The sequence below is a fragment of the Petaurus breviceps genome, unplaced genomic scaffold, assembly GCF_028583685.1.
Source record: "Petaurus breviceps papuanus isolate PSGF00001 unplaced genomic scaffold, PetGlider_PUasm1.0 688, whole genome shotgun sequence".
Lineage (NCBI taxonomy): Eukaryota > Metazoa > Chordata > Mammalia > Diprotodontia > Petauridae > Petaurus > Petaurus breviceps.
The window spans coordinates 7,193,635-7,215,764 of record NW_027186457.1 but is presented as its reverse complement, the minus strand read 5'-3'; the positions used below and the strand labels follow the sequence as shown (position 1 = coordinate 7,215,764).

The 22,130-nt window shown below is 37.5% G+C and overlaps 1 long non-coding RNA gene across 1 annotated transcript in view; it reads left to right on the top strand.

Moving 5' to 3' along the window:
- The window catches only part of LOC138174343 (uncharacterized), a 154,804-nt gene that overhangs the window by 77,774 nt on the left and 54,900 nt on the right, over positions 1-22,130 (top strand). The gene's annotated exons all lie outside the window — the stretch shown is intronic.

Here is a 22,130-nt window from a genome sequence, read left to right as displayed (position 1 = left end):
CATCACTTCAAAAATATTCAATAGTTATATAAATGTGAGTTATTATTGTTGTCGTTGTTACACCTTGCCTTTTCCTTTCTCACTTCTCTGGCCTCTATCCCAGAAGCCATTCAGAATAGTTGACGGCAAAAATATCTATCACCACCTTCTGCCCTTGATTTCTGCCTTCATCTCCTCCAGAGGGTACTTGAACCCATGTAACTTGGATGAGATAAGAGTCACCTCTATTTCTTTAAGTATTGTAGCAATTCAGCAGGTCTTATCTTTTACCCAACATGTATTTCTGGTGTGATGGCTACTGAGCCCGTTTCAGGACTGCTTTCTACTTTTGGTGTCCACCTGATTCACCCAACTCTCACCTGTGGTTCCAAGAAGCTATAGCATATACAGTAGCCACATTTCTATGAACTATTTTAGCAGATGGGCTGAACCAGTTTGAGTGTAACCAAGGGGTTTCAAAACCTTTGGTCAGTTAGGGTAGTGTCTACCCCCAAGATTTGCTCCAGTGGAATGGGCAGAGGAGAACAATTTGTTTCAGAGGTGGGTGGAGGTTACAAAAGGTGGATGATACCAGGTTGGAGATACATATTACAATAATAGAATTGAGAGTCAAATGCCCAGAGACTACCTAAGTCAATGTAATTACAAGACAAAAGCTTAACTTTTAGCAAAGTTTTTCTGGAGTGTAGATGAAAGGTCAAGTTACAAGGGTAAGGAATTTAGACTCCCAAGGTATGGAACAGTATCAAGTCTATGCCAGCTTGCTTAAGTTTAAACACAGAATTAAAATCAATTTACAATTTTCCATTCTGCAAAGAAGGGAGAGACTCTTATCTTTCTTACAGGGACAAGTTGCTCTTTATAATTGCATAGTTATCAGTTTGTCCTTAGTTTGTTATTTCTACTAACATCACAATCACGTTTCACAGTCTCTGCTTATTTCAGCTTGCATCAGTTCATGTAGGTCTTCCAACATTTTCCTGTACTCTTCATTGCAATCAATGACCATTTGTTAGGCATTTATTATGTGTTGGCATTGGCCTGACCACTGGGGGGAAAAGGCAAAAAGAGATCACATTCTAATTGGGGAGACAGCATGCAAAAGAACTAGGTGCATACAATTTATACAGGATGTATACAGAATGTCCCCAAGGTCTTAGTACAGTTTTAAGCTGCACTTATTCCCTAGATACAGTGCAAATGGAAGGTAATCTCAGAGAAAAAGGAATGGGTCAATGGGGGACCAGAAAAAGCCTCTTAGAGAAGATGGGACTTTGAACTGAATCTTGAATGAAGAAGGAAGTAGATATCAGGAAGGAGAATATCCCAGACTTTGGGGACAACTTGTGAAAAGTACAGGGTTGGGAAATGAGAGTCTTGGGTGAGGTACAATAAGAAGATCAGTGACTAACACTAGATTATTAAGTATTTGAAGGAGAGTAAAGTCTAATACTACTGGAAAGTTAAGTGAGGCCAGATTATGAAGTCCATTTAAAGTCAAACAAAGGGCAGTTATCACGCAATGCAGTGTACTCGAGCTACATGTGTTGTGTCACACACTCTGAATTGTAGACAAGGTGGATTAATATCTGTTCCTTTACTTTCCTGTTTATGCCCCTGCATATTTTCACAAGCTGTCACCCACTCCTTTACTCTCTGAATCTTTATTTCAAGCTTCAGTTCTATAAACAAGCATTCCCAAATCATCCCATTACCCTGCACTTAAAGTTTTTATACTTCTCCAATTACATACGGTATCATGTATATTTTGTTTCTCCTTCATCCCCCCAACAAGCCCAGTAAATGTAATCTTCGTGAGGATAGTGCATGTTTTATTTTTTTGTATCCCTAGAAACTATCACAGTACTTGACACATAGTAGGCACTTAATAAATATTTATTGATAGGTTGGTTGATTGACTTATCATAGATAATATTGCTTAGATAAAATTAAGGGAAAAAAACTTTTGAACAGACAAAACCAATAGATGAAACAAGAAAATATTTGCATCCTGTATCACCAATGTCTAAGATCCAAGATATTTGGGAAATCGACACAAATGCAAACACCAATAATAATTCCCCACAAGATAAGTGGCCCAAAGATAAGAGCAAATAGGGAATTCCAAATTATAAATAGTCGTTTAAAAATGTGCTTCAAATAACTAGTAGTAAGAGAAATGCAATCTAAAATAGCAAAGCAATAAGAAATGGTATAATTCAGGATATCAATGTGAAACAATACAAAAAAGTAATAAGATTTTCCATATCCCTTCTCCTAGCAATTAAGTAGTATGCAAATACTCCCAAGGAAATAAAAGAGGAAAAAAAAAGGACAAATATATTTTAAAATATTCATCCTAACCAGAAGAAAGAATGGTTCTGAGGAATTTATATGTGGCTTTATTTCATTGTTGTTTTGGGTTTTTTGTTTTTGTTTAGTTTTTTTGCAAAGGAATCCAATCTAGGGATTGGGAACGTAGAACATATCAAGAAAACAGACATCAATAAAATACATTAAAAAAAAGAAAAGTATAGCTTGTTAGAGTATATCTTGTTAGAGAGGTGGTGAATTTGAAGCACAGAGAGACATATTTGTGGTTGTCTTGCTAAACTACAAATGATCATGATGAAGGTTTACTTTTGTGTTGTTTGTTATTGTTCAATTGAGCAGTGGGAGGAACACGTTATAAATGCATGTACAAATAAGTAACTTTATTTTTTAAAAGGCATAATAAGTAAGTGAAAGAATACAATAAAAGGCATTTATTAAGTGCTTACAATATGCCAGTCACTAGCCTGAGCACTAAGAATGGATGCCAAAAAGTCTTGCAGATGACATAAAGAAAGGTAGGCCAGACAGCTAAATCACTGAATGAATGACAGTGTCAGAATTCAAAAACATCTTGACAGATAAGAACACTAGCCTGAGTAGAATAAGACGAAATTTGGTTGGCATAAATGTACTCTTACTCTTGGGTTCAAGAAATTGACTTCAGAATCCTAAGATAGAGGAAGTGTGATTTGACAGAAGTTTACCTGGAAAAGCCCTGGTGGTTTTTGTGTACTATAAGCTTAATGAGTCAACTACATTATATACATACATACCTATATATGTGGGTATATATGTATACGTATTCACATATATTATACATATGTATAGATATTATGCATTATACATATGTATATGCATGCATATATGTATATATAAATGAGTTGTTGAGTCATTTTTCCGGTCATAACTCTTCCTGAGTCCATTAAGGCTCTTCTTGGCAATGAAACTAGAGTGGTTTGCCATTTCCTTCTCCAGTCCATTTTACAGGTGAGGAAACTGAAGCATACAGGGTTAAGTGACTTGCCCAGGGTCACACAGCTAATAAGTGTCCAAAGCCAGATTTCGGTTCAGGAACTTGAGTGTTCCTGACTCTTGGCCTGGCATCCATCCATCTATCTATCTATTGATCAATCTATATAAATATTTATATAGATATATATGGATATATCTATATGTAAATATAGAAATATACACATAAATACTCGCATATATGCATATGTATGTGAATGTGATCCTGGACTGAAAGAGAAATACTTTTCCTTAATAAGGCAATCTTCCTTTGCTCTCTGCACTGGTCACATCACATCCAGAGTAAATAATGTCTTCAGTTTAGGCATTACATTTTAAGGGGGTTGAGCACAGGATGGGGAGGAAAGGAGAGGGGAAAAGAATTTGTTAAGTGCCTTCTATGTGTTAAGGATTGGACATTGATAAAATAGAGAAAATCCAAAGGAGAGCAACATGAATATTGACATGGCTTAGTTGGAGGAAGGGTTGTTTATTTCAGTGAAAAAAAAAAAAAAGACTAGGGACCAGGGATATAATAGCAGTCATCAAGTACTTGCTCAGTTTGGTCTCAATGAAGAATGATTTATTGAAGTTACAAAAGGACAAATTTCGACATGATGTTGAGGAAAACTTCCTAAAAAGTAAAGTCATGCAAGAGTGAAATGGATTGCCTTGGTAAGCAGACTGACATTCAAAAGCGGCTAATCACATCAGATGTGTTTTAGTGGGGATTGGGGGGAGAGGGGGGTTGGATAAATTGGATTAGAAAGACACTGAGGTCTATTCCTTCCAACTTTGAACTTCTGTTCTACTCTTTCCTCAATTCTACTGTGCCTCCCTTTGAAATGTCTTATTGGATTTCCCCCCTCTTAATTGCATTTTATTATCGCAACATAACATATTTAAATACCTTGGTTACCAAATACAATTGAAAACCAACACCTAACACTCCCACTGTGAGGTTTTCTTCCAACATTCTGCATGTTAATATACCACTCACCTAAACTACGGATTTGCAAAATTATATTAGATTGTATTAGACACATTTAATTCCATTTTCCAAAATCACCATAATATGCTGAAATGTACCACAATAGCAGCAAAACAGGGAAAAAATAACAGAAGTTGATTGTATTTATAATCAAATTTTGTTGCTGCTGTTGTTGTTCAGTTTCAGTCATCCCTGATTCTTTGTGATTCCATTGGTAGTTTTCTTGCCATTTCCTTGATCAGCTAATTTTATGGATGAGGAAATTGAGGAAAACAGGGTTAAGTGATGAGAGAGAGAGAGAGAGAGAGAGAGAGAGAGAGAGAGAGAGAGAGAGGATGAATCAATATATGCATGTGGATGTGTTAAAGTAGAAATGTTTATTTTGTTTAAAATAGTATATACAGTATCTAAAAGTGGATTTCTTTCCAACCATATTCATTAATGCACAGAATACACTTGATGCTTTTAATAGAAAGAAAAGGCAAAAAAAATCTACTACTATTAGGTCTCATATACAACTCTTATAAGTAAAGTTCTTCTCTTTAATCTCATACAAATGGCAATTCAACTAACTGTGTTTTTGAAAGTTTTTTAACTGAATCACTGTATGCAAAATCTGAGTGGCATAGCACCTCCAATGTATGTATAAAGGTAGGATTCATCCTAATTTCTGTAATCATGGGAAGTTCGTGAGCTTCAGTTCAGTCAATAAATCCATGAACATGATGAAGTTTTAAAGATGTAAACACAATGATTTATGTCCTGTGTTCGTTTTAAGAAATCTGAACATTTTTGATTCAGATAAAGAGAAGGAAATGGGTTCAGGTTTATTTTTTAAATTGCAATCAGTCCCCCTATGAGTTTAGTAAAGGGGAAAACCAATATGGTATAGAAGAACTCATCTGGAAAAGCCCATTTTGAGAATTAGAGCCTGAAAAGGCAATTCTCTTTAAAAGAGGAAGCAAACAGCATTTTTCTCTCTCTTTCTCCTCTCCCACACCCCCTTGATAGTATCATTGAAAGTCTGTACCAAACAGTAGACAACTTGTCTAGCTAGGAACAATAGTCACCCAAGGACAAGCAACTTCAAAAAATGTCATCCTTTGTACTGGTGAGAAGTCTTCTATATGTCTTCCACAAAGAAATTGACTCACTGGACAGTAGAAAGTCACACCTAAGGATACCTTATGAAGAATCTACCAAAGGATAAAAAGACTTTCATTAAGTAGGATGTATGAATTACTCATTTGCTACATATGTCATGTTCATGTTACTTGCTTTAAGTTTGTGACCTACTTTAAAATAGCTACCCACTTGAAGTAATTACCTATGTTAAGTTTGCACACACTTTCCCTACAGACTCTGTATATTTGTGGGAGAGTATGCCAAGTTGGTTGACTAACTAAATGGAGGCATACAGTGCAGTTTTCACATATCCACTCTAGCTAAAACTTGAAATTTGCACCAGATCAAATACTTTTCAAGAAAGAAAATAGAAAGCCAAAGTAACTGCCAAGTTCTGTGCCAGAAATGTAGAGTGTGTTAGATGTCCATGGGATATAGAGAGGAATCTGGTAGCAAAATTTTCAATGTGAACACCCATGTAGGCAAAAAAGCTGACAGCCTCCCAATATAAGCAGAGGTGGAACAGAGACATTTGACCTTTAGAGCTCTGGGACTGGAGACATCGAGAGTGGAGAACCTCCCCAGAAAGTTCTAAAGTGGTCAGATTCCTCCCTATCTCTCTACTCATCTGTTGCCAAGGACTACCAATTTCATCTTTACAACAACTTTGGACTATGACCTCTTCCCTCCTTTGATACTACCAACATTATAGTATAAGCCCTTATCATCTGAACCCTAAACTATTGCAATAGCCTGCTGGTGGGTCTGTCTGCCTCAAATCTTTCTTTACTGGGATTCATCTTCCATTCAGCTGCCAAAGTGATTTTCCTAAAGCACTGACCTTGCCATGGTCCTCTCATATTCAAAAAGTTCTAATGGCTCCTCTTCACCTCCAGAATGAAATATAAAATCTTCTGTTTAGCATTCAAGTCCTATCATAACCTAATCCTCCCCACCCACTTTTCTAGTCTTCTCATACCTTACACCTCTCCACATACTCTTGCATCCAATGACTGACATCTGCTGTACCACAAACAAGACAGTCTATCTTTCAGCTCCAGGCATTTTCTCTGCTGTCCCCCATATATGGAATACTCTCTGTCTTCTTCTCTGTTTCCTAGCTTCCCTAGATTCCTTCAAGTCCTAGTTAAAATACCATCTTCTTATAGAAAGCTTCCCAACCCTTCTTAACTCTATTGTCTTCCCATTGTTGTTTTGGTTTGGTTTTTGTCTTTCTCTTTAACCCCAATGCATAGTACGGTGCCTCACATGTAGGGGACACTAAATGAATGCTTATTGATTGACGGACAGAAGGCCCCAATGTCATGGAGACATGAAGAAAGGAATCTTGAACAGCAGCAATCAGTGGGGTGAAGTAATGCTCCCTTCAGGGAAGCCCAAGTCCTACTTCTGGTAGCAATAATTAGACCTGAAACTATCAGTTACTCAGAAAAGTATATAACTTTCATATATGATTTCAGTATATACCTATTTTCTTTGTTCTCTTCCTTCCATCTTGTTCCAACTTTGTGGCTCATAACCGCATAATGATATATCAATGCTTGAGGTCTTAGAGGCAGAAAGAAAGGTAGAGATAGAGAAAGACAGAGATAGGTTGTCAGAGAGACAGAAGGAGATAGAAATGGAGACAGATGTTCAGAAAGACATAGAGGAGACAAAGAAGAGACAGATAAAGAAACAGAAACAAAAGGGGAGAGAGAGGGAGAGAGAAAGAGGAGAGGAGAGGAGAGGAGAGGAGAGGAGAGGTGAGGTGAGGTGAGGAGAAGATTAAGCAGGAAGAGAGAAGATAAGAGGGAGAGGAGTCTAGGGTGATTCTTAAAGTATGACAACACCAAACTATGGTTGTGGTAAACTAAAGACAGAGGTCACGGGAGTTGGGAATAGAGAGACAAGTGTTCAGAGGAGGCAATCCTTGGCATGGAGAAGAAGACTATGAGCCTTGGGGGCGGCCAGGTAGCACAGCGAGTATGAGCACCAGCTCCAGTGTTGGAATGACCTGGAGATCAAATCCCAGGCTCCAGACACTTAGCACCCACCCAGAAATAACTGGCCGTGTAACCTTGAGCAAGTTACTTAACCCCAATTGCTTAGGGGTGGCCAGGTGGCTCAGTGAGTAAGAGCACTGGCTCCAGTGTCAGGATGACCTGGATCAAATCCTGGCTCAGATACTCAGCACCACACCCAGAAATAACTGGCCGTGTAACCTTGAGCAAGTTATTTAACCCCAATTGCTTTATTAAAAAAAAAAAAAAGAAGAAGAAGACTATGAGCCAAGGTAAGGATGTACTAGTAAATGCTAATAATTGTATCTCTGAAAAAAAAAACTGCAGTGGAAACACTTGCATGATTAACCTGTGTTATCAAGTCCTTATTTGTAGTGGTGCAATGGATAATATGCTGGACCTGGAGTCAGAAACACTCAGTTTTCCTGAGTTCAAATCTGGCCCCAGACACTATTTTGTGACCCTGGGCAAAAAAAAACCCTATTTGCCTTGGTTTGCTTATCTGTAAAATGAATTTGATAAGGAAGTGGCAAACCATTCCATTATCTTTGCCAAAAAGAGCCAGAAATGACTGAAATTACAAAACAACAACAAAATTTGTAGTGTTTGTTCATTTCCAAAGGGTAAATTTAACATTTAATAATCCAGTAGGGACCCAGTTTGAGCTGGTTCCTGAATACTCCTGAAAGTATAGAAAATATTGAGGGTGCTGGAGTGCCCAACTATGCATAACTGATATATCTCAAACCTGTTGGTTTGAGTTAGGAGGATGCGAAGACTGCCCCCAACAGAATGGGCAAATGAGAATAATTTGTTCCAACACACACAAAGGCATCTCAAGTAGGCAGTGTGAAGCCTCAGAGCTTGTTTAGACATGGAAGGCACCAATATCATCCCCTGCACACCAGGACATGACTGGGCATCTTGACTACTGTCTTGCCACTGAACTTCAAACAGTGGAAGAGAGAATGAGGCTGATGGCTGGGCAATTCTGCCTCACTTAAATCCACTCCACTTGCAAGTCAAGACATAGGCTTCCTGATATCATTGGTCCTCTTCAAGAACAAAGGATAAACAACCGATCATAGATGACGGCAACAAGAATCTGGGCAGGATGAGGAGACCTTCACTCTTGCTTAGCAGCTGTTTCCTCTCAGATCTCTACTTCCCCCTTCTGAGCTATACTTTCCTTCTTTCCTGACGCTTATCCTTCTCTTCTCTCCTCAGTGTTAGCACAACCTTTTTACCTCAGTCTTACTCTTTATTTCTCCTATCAATGCTACACTTCCTTTTGCTGAAAGAATTAACCTCATAATATTCTGCCTTAAGTGATAGTTACTTGTGTAGCCAGGAGAATGGGTTGCTAAGGAAAAAAATAGTTTCCTTTCCTAAAGATCTTTAAAGCTAAGAGAGAGGTCTTTCTGCATGGGACAGTTTAAACTAGGTCCTGCTTTGATTAAGAAGACTAGACAAGGGGCGGCTAGGTGGCACCGTGAGTACAGCACCAGCCCTGGAGTCAGGTGGACCTGGGTTTGGATCTGGCCACAGACACTTGACACAAAAACTAGCCATGTGACCTTGGGCAAGTCGCTTAATGCCAATTGCCCTCCAAAAAGAAAAAAAGAAGAAGACTAGACAATCCTAGAGGTCCTATATAGCCCCTGGGGACTCTGAAATTTATAATAATTACTTCCTTTAAATAATTATTATGAGTGATGAGGCCTTTCCTCATCTCTCCCTCTGCCATCTCAGTTCCTTCCCTCTACAATTACCTGGCATTTGCACCATTGACATAGTTGTTTACATGTTCTAGAATGAGAACTCTTTGAGGGCAGGAAGTATATTTTTGCATTTCTCTGTATTTTTAGTACAGTGAATGGCCCATATTACTCAACTAATACTTGTTGATTGACTTAATATTCCAAGGTATATTGAAGGCAGCAGGAAATCCCAGTGCCTGAATTGTACTAGCAAAATTTTGAAAGCCTAAAATGGTCTCTGTATCACCACATAGTCTTAGAATAAGACAACTATATCTTTAGTAAGATGTTACTATACCTAATGATGAATTATGTATCTTTTGTCTGAGAAACATATTAGCTAAATACAGAGAAATTTCTTATCAGGTGGGTCACAAGGTGATGAATTTTTGAAACTTTGCAACTCCCAGGGGCCATCTACTGAGTTGTAGAGAGCTTGTGATCATTTGGAGAATGGATCACTCTCAATACCATCACGTATCCTTGATGCAAATATTCATTCAAACAAGCCTGTCATCATCTCCAATTATTCAATAGATATAATTTTCTATTCCCATGTATCAGTGCCTTAGCGATGAACACAAATTTTAACAATGTCGAAATAATGAATAAAAAGAAAACATGGATAGATCAAAGGAGACTCTGATCAACTCTAAACCTGAAGGAGACAGCATCCTTCTCCTAATGTGAGTGTTTTCTAACAATCTGCATCAGAGACAAAGTGAAGAGTTGCTAGGTCCGTTCTTTGCTCTATCACAATAGGACTAGAGACTCCCACCTGGTAATGGTGAGATGAGAATATTTATCTCAGATTCCTTATGTAAACATGGTATGCAATAACTATCTACTCATACAATATTTGATCATCCAATCAGTTTCATTCACCAAACAAATATTTACTGAGCATATACTCATGCAAAGCACAATTCCTGCTTGTAGTTTGCACAGGGGAGATAACATACGTATAAGACAAAACAGCACACAGTATAAGGTTCTGTTGCAAGTTATGCTGACTCAGCATACCATTGTTCCCAGTCCTGCTTATCAACCAGTGTTTGGAAGAGGTTCTGCTAGGGAAGGAGACACCAAGTCTGCCACTTTCTGTATCACCAGCTCTTGGTCATGTACTCCTACCTGCAAATTGTTACTTTCCTGCTACCTTGGGGAAGCACTGAGATGCAAGGGTCCGACCTCTTTTGCTGAGGTGGATCTATCTGAATTGTCTTAAAAGTTACCTATAAAAGCTGTCCCCATCTTGCAGCCATTGCTGTTCTCCAGTGATTGGCTCGTCAACATTTTGTTACCTTGACATACTTATAATCAAATCCTTTTATTTCTCTTTGTCTTAAGTTTTGCCTTGTTAATCAGCATAAAAGCCCAAATGAAGAGCATCCCTTTCAATGGTTCATGGGAACATTAGTTTGGGCTAGGATCATGAGGAGTGGCAGTGCCACCGTGTCACACTAAGTCCCATGTCTGGACTGTCTACGTAATATTTCAGGTAGGTTGAGCCACCATTCTGAGTGTTAGCTTCATCTTTTAAATGTAATTTCTCTCAGGTCCACCAATACTGTATTTCACCACATAATCACCACCACCACATAATCGTTGCCACCACATAATCATCACACCATGTTGTTGTTTTTGTCAGTCCAAAAATTTGTTCAAAACCTTTTATCATGTAATCATTGTGTGGTATAATTCTGTCCGTCACACCACTTAAAAGATAAATAGAGCAGCAATGTTTTCACCAGTGGCATATGGATATGCATTCATCTCTCCTGTATTGCTGGCCATGAGCCTAGAATTCACAGGTTAGTAATAAATGATTTTTAAGTAATATTAGCATGATTTTTAAAAGCTTCACATAATTGTCACACCCCATTTTTGGCAAAAAAAAAATTTAACATAAAATCTGCAATGCAGGGGCGGCCAGGTGGCTGAGTGAGTAAAAGCACTGGCCCCAGTGTCAGGATGACCTGGGGATCGAATCCAGGCTCAGATACTTAGCACCATACCCAGAAATAACTGGCCATGTAACCTTGAGCAAGTTACTTAACCCCAATTGCTTTAAAAAAAAATCTGCAATGCTCATGCCGTGAAATATGGTCAATTGCAAGAATATTAGCTATCACCTCTGCACTGAGCAGCACGTTTATAGAAAGTCACTTAATTATATTTCATTCTCTCCTTAGGTTTTTACTTGGAACTGGAGAGGGACTTTGGTTGCCAGCTTATGGTATGGAATCTTGAGTATGGCATACTTTTGTATTGCTTTAGACTTTGCTGAGCACTTTCCTCCCTATCACCACTTGAGGTAGCTTAAACAAGTTTTATCATCTCCATGTTACAAATGTGTAAGAGTTTACTGTGGGGAAGGGGTACTAGACTGTGGGATTGGCCTCTAGTTCTGATTTGATACATCTTGATGTCGTCACCCCCTACTCTGCATTTCGTCTAATCCACTTCTGAAAAAAAATGGGAATAGAAAAGCTATGTGTTAAATTCAGCAACAACTATTTTGGGTGTTGGATTTGAAATCAAGAAGTTCTGTTCTTAATATCCATGATGCTAAATATGTCACCATGGGTAAATCTCTCCTCTCACACCAAATTATAGGTGGCTGGTAATCTGTGACTGAGGGAAGGACTTCTCCCACTGAAAATTTTCATAGAGGTTCTTGACATATTTCTGCATCCATAAGACTATTGAATAAGGTGGGGACAGAAGATATAAAGATTAATGAGAAAAAAATGGAAAATTTCCAAATACTTTTTCCCTCAAAGAATTTGTAATTTTGTAAAGGGATCTTACCTACATACATTTGTCCATTTATAAACACAAAAGCAACCAAAATTTTAATCACAGATTTAAAACTACCTAGGTCTTTAGAGGCAATTAGGTGATGTAGTGGATAGAGTACTAGACCTGGAGTTAGAAAATCTAGAATTCAAATCTAGCCTCAGACACTAAATAGATGTGTAACCTTGGGCAAGTCACTTGAGTTTTTCTTAACTCTACTTCTTTACTTTTAAAATAAGGGTAATAGGGGCAGCTAGGTGACACAATGAATAGAGGTCTGGCCCTGGAGTCAGGAGGACCTGATTTCAAATCAGGTCTCAAACACTTAACACTTACTAGCCATGTGACCTTGGGCAAGTCACTCAACCCCAAATGCCCTGCCCTAGCCGTTCCAAAAAAAAAAAAGCAAAAAAAAATTAGGGTAATAATAGCAACTACATCTCTGGATAATTATAAGGATAAAGTGAGATAATATTTATAAAGCCTTTTCATAGACCTTAAAGTCTAGATCCATTTCAAACCTCTATTTATAGGATGAGATTTAAAGAAATGAATTCGGTTAAGTTGCATATCTTGTAACTCAGAGCTGGGATTTGAACCTGGGTGTTCTGGTCTCCAACTCCAACACTATTCACCCCACCAAGTTGTATCTAGGATTCTTCCTTGGTTTATCCTCTCACTCTGCACATGGTCCAGGTAGATATGATTTTCCCATCAACAATGACATTTTCTGACATGCCTTTTCATTCTCACAGAGTTCTGAAAAAAAATGAAATGAGGTGCTAGAATCTGGGAGAACAATGCACCCTCATTTGTATTCTGGCACTGCCTTGCAAAACAAAACTGCCTCTTCATCTCTAGTGCCTTTGAATTTTAAGCAAGAAGAACATTTCTTATAGCAACAGGTGGGTGTTTACCTGCTTGTAGTATTGGCCATTTCATATGCTGAGTCGCTTTTAAATTCCCTAATAATAAAACCTCTGTGTGGTACAGGCAGTTGAGTTCAGTTGCCATGGTACTTCTACGTGGTACTTCTCAATAATACTGCCTTGCCTATGATTACAGAGTAAGGACCTTTTATAGCAATAATTATAAGACCTTACATTCATGCCATTCCTTTTACAAAGAGAATCCCATTGGGTTGGTTGAATAGACTATCTATATAAGAGCCTTTTCTCAAGACTCTAAAAATACCCACGCTTCTAGTTTGGAAATGTGGCAGCCATCCTGCCCCAGTTAGAATTACACAACATGTTTATTTATTTTTTTCAGAATTCAGTGTGATGGATTATTTATCAAGGTGAAAATATGGATGATACTTAAGTTGACAGAATATAAACACCTTAATTGGAATGTGTTTTGGGTACTGGGATAGGGAAGCTGATGTGTTGTCAGAGTGGTATTTTGGTTCTAGGGTTCTCTTTTAGAGGTGGGATTCAGATCTGCTTTAAACAAGCTTTGGTTCCACATTTTATTGTTAGTGATGGTGTGTGTGAGTGTGTGTGTGTGTGTGCATGTGTGTGCGTGTTTACTTAAAAGTACAGGGAAGAGTAATTGAACTGTGAAAGGGGTTAAGTTCAATGGAGTGACTAAACTTCTGCCCAGAATTAAATAAACCCTTAGAAAGGGGGAATGCTGTCCCACTAGGGTAGAATTTAGGACTGCCTGGACAAAATTACTCTACCTTTCTAAAGGCCTTGTTTTCACCCAGGGAGCAGTTGACTCACCTGGCTGAATGTAACTCATTCTGTGTAATTCCTTAAAGAGAATTTTCCAGAAATCTAGCATTTATTTTCCTAGGGAGCATATATGCTTTCTGAACTCAAATTTATTAAGAAGTATATTTCAAGACTTCAAAAGACCCATGATTTCACTAGTGTGGGCATTCTCTCTCTCTTTTTTTTTTTTTGGAGGAGAGAAGAAAGGGCAATTGGGGTTAAGTGACTTGCCCAAGATCACATGCCTAGTAAGTGTTAAGTGTCTGAGGCTGGATTTGAACTCAGGTCCTTCTGACTCCAGGGACAGTGCTCTATTCACTGTGCCACCTAGCCACCCCTGTGGTATGTTCTTAACTAAATCAGATTTTCATCCCCTCTCCTGACTTATTAAATTATTTCATGAATTACAATGGCCAAAATAGTTGATAACTTAGCTGCCCCCTTGTGGGGGCAGGGCAAAGAGAAGGAAAAGAGTTTTGGGATATACTTAACTGATACTTGGACAACAAGATATATAGGCCATGAGCAGGCCCGTAGATGAAGCTTTTCAAGCTTGATAGGAGCTATCTGAGCTAGTGGCCTATTCACATAGCCTGCAAAGACCCTACAGTATCTCCATAACATGTTCAGACAGCTGAGTAAAATGTCTAGGTGCAGGGGAAAGAATTCCAAATTTGGAGTTAGATTACCATTATTTGAATTCCAACTACTGTTTACTCTCTGTAGGACCTCAGGAGATTTACTTAACTTTAGGAGGTTGGAGTTTCCTCATCCATTAAAAAAAAAAAGGAGTTGGATGAAATAATCTTTAAGGTCCCTTCCAGCTCTAAAAATTTATGATCCTAAGAAACATATATGAGTTTTGTTGTTGTAGTTTAAAGTCCTAATGTTGCTTAGGTTGAGAAATCTTAAATAAACGGCTTTGATCCTAATTCCTGTAGAACACTAAGCATCAAAAACTACAGAAAAAAAAATATTCTTGCCTAAAGCAACTATTTACTTTCGCAAATTACTTTTAGAAACATTTGAACTTAAAGAGCAGTTCCATCAAGACAATGAGGATTGTATATAAAATTGTGAACCTTCATTGCTTACTTCTTGCTTTCATATACGTGTGCATATTCATATAATAAATTCCATATGTTATTTTCAAAACTGCCCTGCTTATCTGTGCTTCCTTCTGAATTTCTTTCTGTTCTTTTCTAAGTATTTTTAAAAATTGCTTCAATGGTCCTCTTTTCTCCCCAGTATTACCATTGCTAAACTTTCCTTTTCATCCCCATCTAACATAATTTAAAAACAAGGAAAACAATTAGCAACAAATAAGTCAAGTCAGATAAATACACAAATGGCCTTGTGCAAAAATGTATATCTCTTTCTGCACCTTGAGACTATCACTTCTGTGTCAGAAGGCACACAGATGATCACAGATCATCATAGGTCCTCTGGAGACTGTCGGTAATTGCAGTGATAGAAATTTTCTAGTCTTTCATCTGTTTGTCCTGATTCTGCTCACTTCATTCTACATCAGTTCAAACTACTTTGCATTTGCTGAACTCTTACAGTCAGTTCAATAAACATTTATTAAGCACCTACTGTATGCCAGGCTCTGTGCCACATGCTGGAATAGTACAATGAGGATTTTTTTCCCATTACAGTAATACACTAAATTTGTTTAACCATTTCGCAAGTGATGAAAACCTTCGATTCTACCTCTCCATAGCCACTTTGTTTTCTTGTTGAATTAGATGGATTTTTACAGCAAGCTATATGCCTGTATATGTATATGTTCGACTCTCAGTCTATTTCATGTTCCTCCATGTTTATACACTCTTTTCTTTCAGCCCTATTATGAGTCATAGCTAGTTCCAAACCCTTCATTCTTCATCTACGTAGTGTATTCCTTTCACTTCTCTTTTCCTTTTCAAACTGTTCCCATAAATTTGTATTTCTAATTTGCTATTGACTCTTGTGTTTATATTCCACAGTCTCTGTTCCATTCTGGTATTTTTTTGTCAGAAATTCTTGAAAGGTTGCTATTTCATCAGTCTCCTGCCCCCCACGGTTAGTATCATCCTGCACCCTTTTCACCACTGTCTTTTAGATTTTCTCATTTATTTCAAGACCCACCTTAGATACCAACTCCCACATGAAGATTTTCCCCATGCTCTTAGTTGCTAGTACTCTATTCCTCTTCAAGTTATCTGGGATGTATACCATTTCCAGGAAACATATTATAGAATACAATATGTAGAACACTTAAGGAGACTAAAAGTTCCTTAAAGGTAAGGACTGTTCTCCATTGTTTGGGAGGGTTTCTTTTCCTTCCTATCTACAGCCCTACCACAATTTCTTTTTGAAAGTACATGTTTAATAAATGTTTATCTCTGGGGCGGCCAGGTAGCACAGCAAGTAAGAGCACCGGCTCCAGTGTTGAGAAGACCTGGAGATCGAATCCCGGGCTCAGACACTTAGCACCCACCCAGAAACACCTGGCCGTGTAACCTTGAGCAAGTTACTTAACCCCAATTGCTTAAAAATAAATAAATAAATAAATAAATGAATAAATAAATAGATAGATAGATAGATAGATAGATAGATAGATAGATAAACAAACAAACAAATAAATAAATAGATGAATGAATAAATGAATGAATGAATGAATAAATGAATAAATGAATAAATGAATGAATGAATGAATAAATGAATAAATAAATGAATGAATGAATAAGTAAGTAAATAAATGAATGAATGAATGAATGAATAAATAAATGAATGAATGAATGAATGAATGAATGAATGAATAAATAGATGTTTATCTCATTGAATTGACCTTGAAGAAATCCAAAGTAAAAGCTCGGATAAACGGCGGGGCTAGGTGGTACAATGAATAGAACCCTAGCCCTAGAGTCAGGAGGACCCAAGTTCAAATCCTGGCCTCAGAAACTTAACACTTACTAGCTTTGTGAACTTGGAAAAGTCAGTTAACCCCAATTGCCCTGCCTTTCCCCCTGCAAAGAAAAAAAACTCAGGCAAATAAAAGTATTATCAATACACAAGAAATAGTGTCCTTTTTCAAAAGAAAATTATGTTAATAACAAGCAAAACCAAGTGTTTTCAATTGTTGGTTCCCTTCCCTTAGTAATGATAATAATCACTCCCATTTCAATAATTTTTAAAATGTTTTAGTTACAAAGTATTCTCCATATGAGAATGATAATATGATGAGAATAATATACCTGTGAAGTATATAAGTATTTTTATTTCCAATTACAGATGGCAAACTGGGAGCTTAATATGGGAAATGATTTACTCAAGGTTACATAGATGGAAAATTAAAGAACTAGTATTTGCATCTCAGTCTCCTAATTTGAAATCCAGGATGTTCTCTCTTATGCCATACTATCAGTAGTCTCTCCTTCCTGATTTGTGAGTTCTCCTTCGGTTGGGAAATGGGCTGTAGCATAGAACAGAAAAAAAAAAAACCTGGCAATTTCACCAGAGTATTGGAAGCAGGAATAAAGAACTAGTTAGAGATTATCATAGAATGTCAGAGCTGAAAGGGAAAATAGAAGGCAGAGCTATTTCCTTTCTGTCTGTCTTTCCACTGCACCTTATGAAATACCAAGTTTTTTTTTAATGTGCATGAAGGTTAAGACTTATTTGATTTCTGTAAGAAGCTCTTGATGACAATTCCCCTCTACCAATACAGTTTTGTATCTGATCAGCAAGTTAGAACCTTGGGGTATGTAGAGTTAAATGACTTGCCAAAGGTAGTACAGAGAGGGACAGCTAGGTGGCGCAGTGAATAGAGCACCAGTCAGGAGGACCTGAGTTCAAATCCAGCCTCAGACACTTAACACACACACACACACACAAAACTAGCCATGTGACCTTGGGCAGTTCACTTAACCCCAAATGCCCTCCAAAAAGCAAAAAAAAAAAAAAAAAAAAAAAGGTAGTATAGGAATTCAGAAGCAGGACTTCAACACAGATGTTACTGATCGAGGCTAGATCTCCAACAATTCTGCCATATTCAATTCAATATTGAATCCATACAATCTTTGAAGTTTTTAGATGAAGGAACTCAGGTACAGAACAATTAAAATATTTGCCTAGAGTCTTATAGTACTGAGGGACAGACTTAGGACTACAAATCTAGTTTCTTAACTTTCTGTGCAGTGTATTATTACAACATTATAATATGTTGGAAATGTGGAGAGGAAACATGGAAAAGACATTCACACATCATGGTCAATTACACTGTAGGAAGTTGAAATAAATAATAAACCAAGAATTCCAAAACTACCAGATTGGCATAAGGACCAAAGGTTGCCACACCCCCCCCAAAAAAAGCAGTGGTTAGAGCAGTTGTATTTTCTGCTAAGAGCCTCTCTCAAAGAAGCATGCTCTTTGGAAGGTTGATTAAAGTTTCATTCTTTTTCTGCCTTTGACATTTGCTCATAAACTTTAAGCACTTTTATCTGTCCCTTAATTTACCATCTGTGAAACAGAAGTGAGATAACACCTCCCTCAGAATGTGTTACTCCTTACTGCATAGATGCAAAGGATGGAACCCCATAAAGACTATGGCCCTGTCTGTGGAGTATAGGGAATCACCAAGTTGCCTCCTGCTGCCTACTCGTGGAGACAAAACCTCAATTGTAAGAGTTTTAAGTTCAGACACTCATGATGCTGCATGTTGTTTGTGTGAAGAATAATGGATTTGAAGTCAAGAGACTTCTAGTACTCAAATGAATGACTCCCATATGATAAGAAGTATATGTCATAGATTGTAACCAGAAGAATCTGGGGTAAAGAAAACTTCTTTCATAGGACTACCTTACATATGTGTCCTCTTCCCCTTTTTCCATGTAACTCTTCTCCATGTTTGCAGGGTCTCTACCACAGATTCTCATGTTTAAAGTGACATCTCAGCTCTAATCCTAAATCCACCTCCAACTCCAAAACCAGCTCTGACTCTGATGCTACCCTTTAACCCTCTTACTCTAACCCTAAATTCTCACCTCTAACTCCAAACTAGGGAAGAGAAGTAAAGTACCAAGTAATAAAGACTAAATATTATATGAAGTAAGAAACCAGGTCAAGAAAAGAGACATGAGAGAGTGAGTCCAAGGCATAAATAAGAGATATCTGAACTTAGCATAAGCAGATACAGTATGAAATTGACAAGTCCATAAAGACCTTAAATTAGTACAAAAGACAGGGTCAAACACTAGCATGAGAGTAGGAAGATAAATTTTAAAAAGAAGCCACATACAAAGATGGTAGCCTAATCTGTTGAATACTGAAAGGGCCTTATCCTTTACCATTTGGTGGAGACCTTTCACAAGTCAGTAGAATGGGGAAATGAGTAGGGAAATTGACTAATGCTAATGATTTGTAGGTTACACTCTGACCACTGGATCAGAGCCAAAATTGGTGGACAGATATAGAAACCAGTCATGTGGATTATTCTTTCATTAAACATTCTGAACACCTAAATTAACTGAAATGCTTTTAATAAAATTAGGTGTGAAAGAGGCCTGCCCTACTCTAGTGCCATTGAAAATTCAACCAGTAAGCAATTCAACCTTTTAAAAATTGATTGCTTGATCATAATTAGACTATGCTTATCACAAATGTATCAGGTTTCTTTTTTAAGAAGCTAAACAAAACACACACAAAGATAAATGCAGATAAAACAAGTATTCCTTTTTTTGTTTTTCTTTTCTAGGGAGAGCTTTGTGGGGAAATTATTTAAACCTTCAGACAATCCTGACACATTTTGCTCTATGAATATATACTCTGAGACAGCAAGAGCTAAGGCAAAGGAAATAAATGTGGGATACCAATTAACCTTTTACAATTAAAAATCTTTCTCTATTATATCACCCATTAGCAATGCTATAGTTAATGGTCTGTCAGTGTTTCCATTAGACAATTTCTCTAGCACCCATATAGCAAAGTTCCTACTAATTAAGATAAAATAACACCCCAATGAATCTGTATGGTATAGAACATAAGCTCTTCTCAAAAATGCTTAAAATAGATGGACACCATATGAAGCTCTGTATTCTCTTCAGTAAAGAACAATTTAAGAATTTGTTTTAAGTGCCATTTCAAAGGATGTGTTTTCATTTTACTTAACATTCTAATTATATAAAAAGAAAAAATGGAGGTTTTGACCATTTTGATTTGGATGGATGGATATCAGCAAATTCAGAAGAATAAGGCTAAAGGGTTGATGCAGAATGGCCTCACACTTAGAATTATTCTCAATATTCAGATCATCTCTAGAATAAAACAGGTTGGGGTCACTCCCTCTGTGCCCACCTCCTTATAATCTCAGTTTTAGCTGTGAAACAAGGTATTTTTTTTCTTTTCTAGAAGAAATTAAAAACAAAGCTCCTGTATTTATAGTTCTTTGTCATTCAAATCTTTCTGTTCTTTTTATTAAACTCTCAGGTAAGCACAGCATTAAAAATTAACATATTCATCTTATTTAGCAGACTGTATTCATTAAAAGCAAATAACCCACCTTCAGTAACTAAACCAACAAAGACCTAGTTACATAACCAAGAAAAAACAGAAGAAATACGATAATATTTACCTTAACCCCCATTTTCCTAAAGAATGTTTTCCAATAAAAATCTTTATGACATTCACAGCTTTAATTCTTTGATGAGAAATGAAGGGATTTACTTGTACATAAGAATTGGTTTGCCCATTTCCCACTTTGTCTTTTGTATTCAAGTTTGGGATCTGCAAGGCTATGTTAAAGCAACACCCTGTAAAAAGCATTCTTTTATTTTAGCATTCACAATTGCTTTAATCATATATGAAATTATAATATAGTAAAACTGCAATATATCAATAATGCTATAGAAGTAGATATATCTTATAACCCACCCATGTCACCCCCTCTCCCATATATACCTGCTTGGCATATAAAAAATAAGTGAAACTCAACACTCTTCAAAATTCAGGGTTGAAATCTCAATCAAGTATTTATTTAAGATTTATCATTTTCCAGGCACAGTCCTAGGTGCTAGGGATACAAATACAAAGAGTGAAACAGTCCCTATTTGCAAAAAATCCATATTCTAGAGGAAACAAGAACAAATATGAGTATATACAGAATAAATAAAGAATATATGCAAAGTAATTCAGTTCTAAGAAGTTTGATTGGGAGAGGACTAGCAGTTGAAGGGATCTGGAAAGGTGCAAATTGAGGGTGTTGTTTGAGTTGTATCTTGGATGAAGAAAGAGATTCTACAAGGCAAAGGTTTAAAAGGAGCATATACATTCCATGCATGGGGGCCATGCAGTGTGAAGTCATGGACACAGCAGATGGAGTGTCATGGATGAGAAACAGAAAGGACCCCCAGGTCATCTGTACTGCATACAAGGAAGAGGAATAACCAATGCAGTTTAAAAAAAAGGGATAGAGGCCAAGTTATGATAGATTTTAAACAGGAAACAGAGGAGTTTCAAGGGTAAGAGATGGAATTTAAGGGAATGGAATAAAGAGATTCAAGAATAGAACTTTCAGGAATACCCATAGTTAAGGGGTATAATATGACGTATGAAAAAGAAAAAAATTTTAAAAATCAAATGTTTTATTAACTTCTGGTTTACATCATTCATATCTACCAGCTTTCGAGTTACAAATTTTCTCCCCGTTTTTCGCCTACCCACCACCCCAATATAGTGATCCCACTGGATATTTCCTCCTCTAATCTGCTCTCTCCCATATCTTCTCCCATACCCCCTTCTACTTTCCGGAAGGAACAGTGGATCTCTATACCCCAGTGTGATAGTAATGGCAATTAAAGATTCCCCTGTATTGGCTTGGTTTTCAAATTGATTGTGTTAAAACCCAGAGTTTGTTAATCCCACCTGTGGGATGGGCTTGTTGATGTGAAAAGAAAGTCCTGAACTGGGAGGAGCTGGTGATGTAGATTTGGAGAGATAAGAGAGAGGCGGAAGATCTTTTTGGAAGCAGCACCTCGTGGAGAGAGACTAAGAGAATTGCTGGTGGCCGCTTTGAATTGCCCTGGACTTTTGAGACCTGCCCCCTGAGCTGCCAAGGACTGAGGAGACATGGCTGTTTTGCTGGTACTTTGTCTGTCTGTTTTGATGTTCTTTTGCCAGATTTGTCCACTGGTGAAAGACAGTCCTTTTGTTGAAGAAGTCCTGGAACCTGGCTGTTCGCTAAGAAGCCCTGAGACTGTCCTGCAGACAGAGAGTGAATACTGTCCACTGGTGAGGGACAGTGCTGTTGTTGCAGGGGTCTGGAGACTGTCCTGCAGACAGAATGAATACTGTCCACTGGTGAAGGACAGTGCTGTTGTTGCAGGGGTCT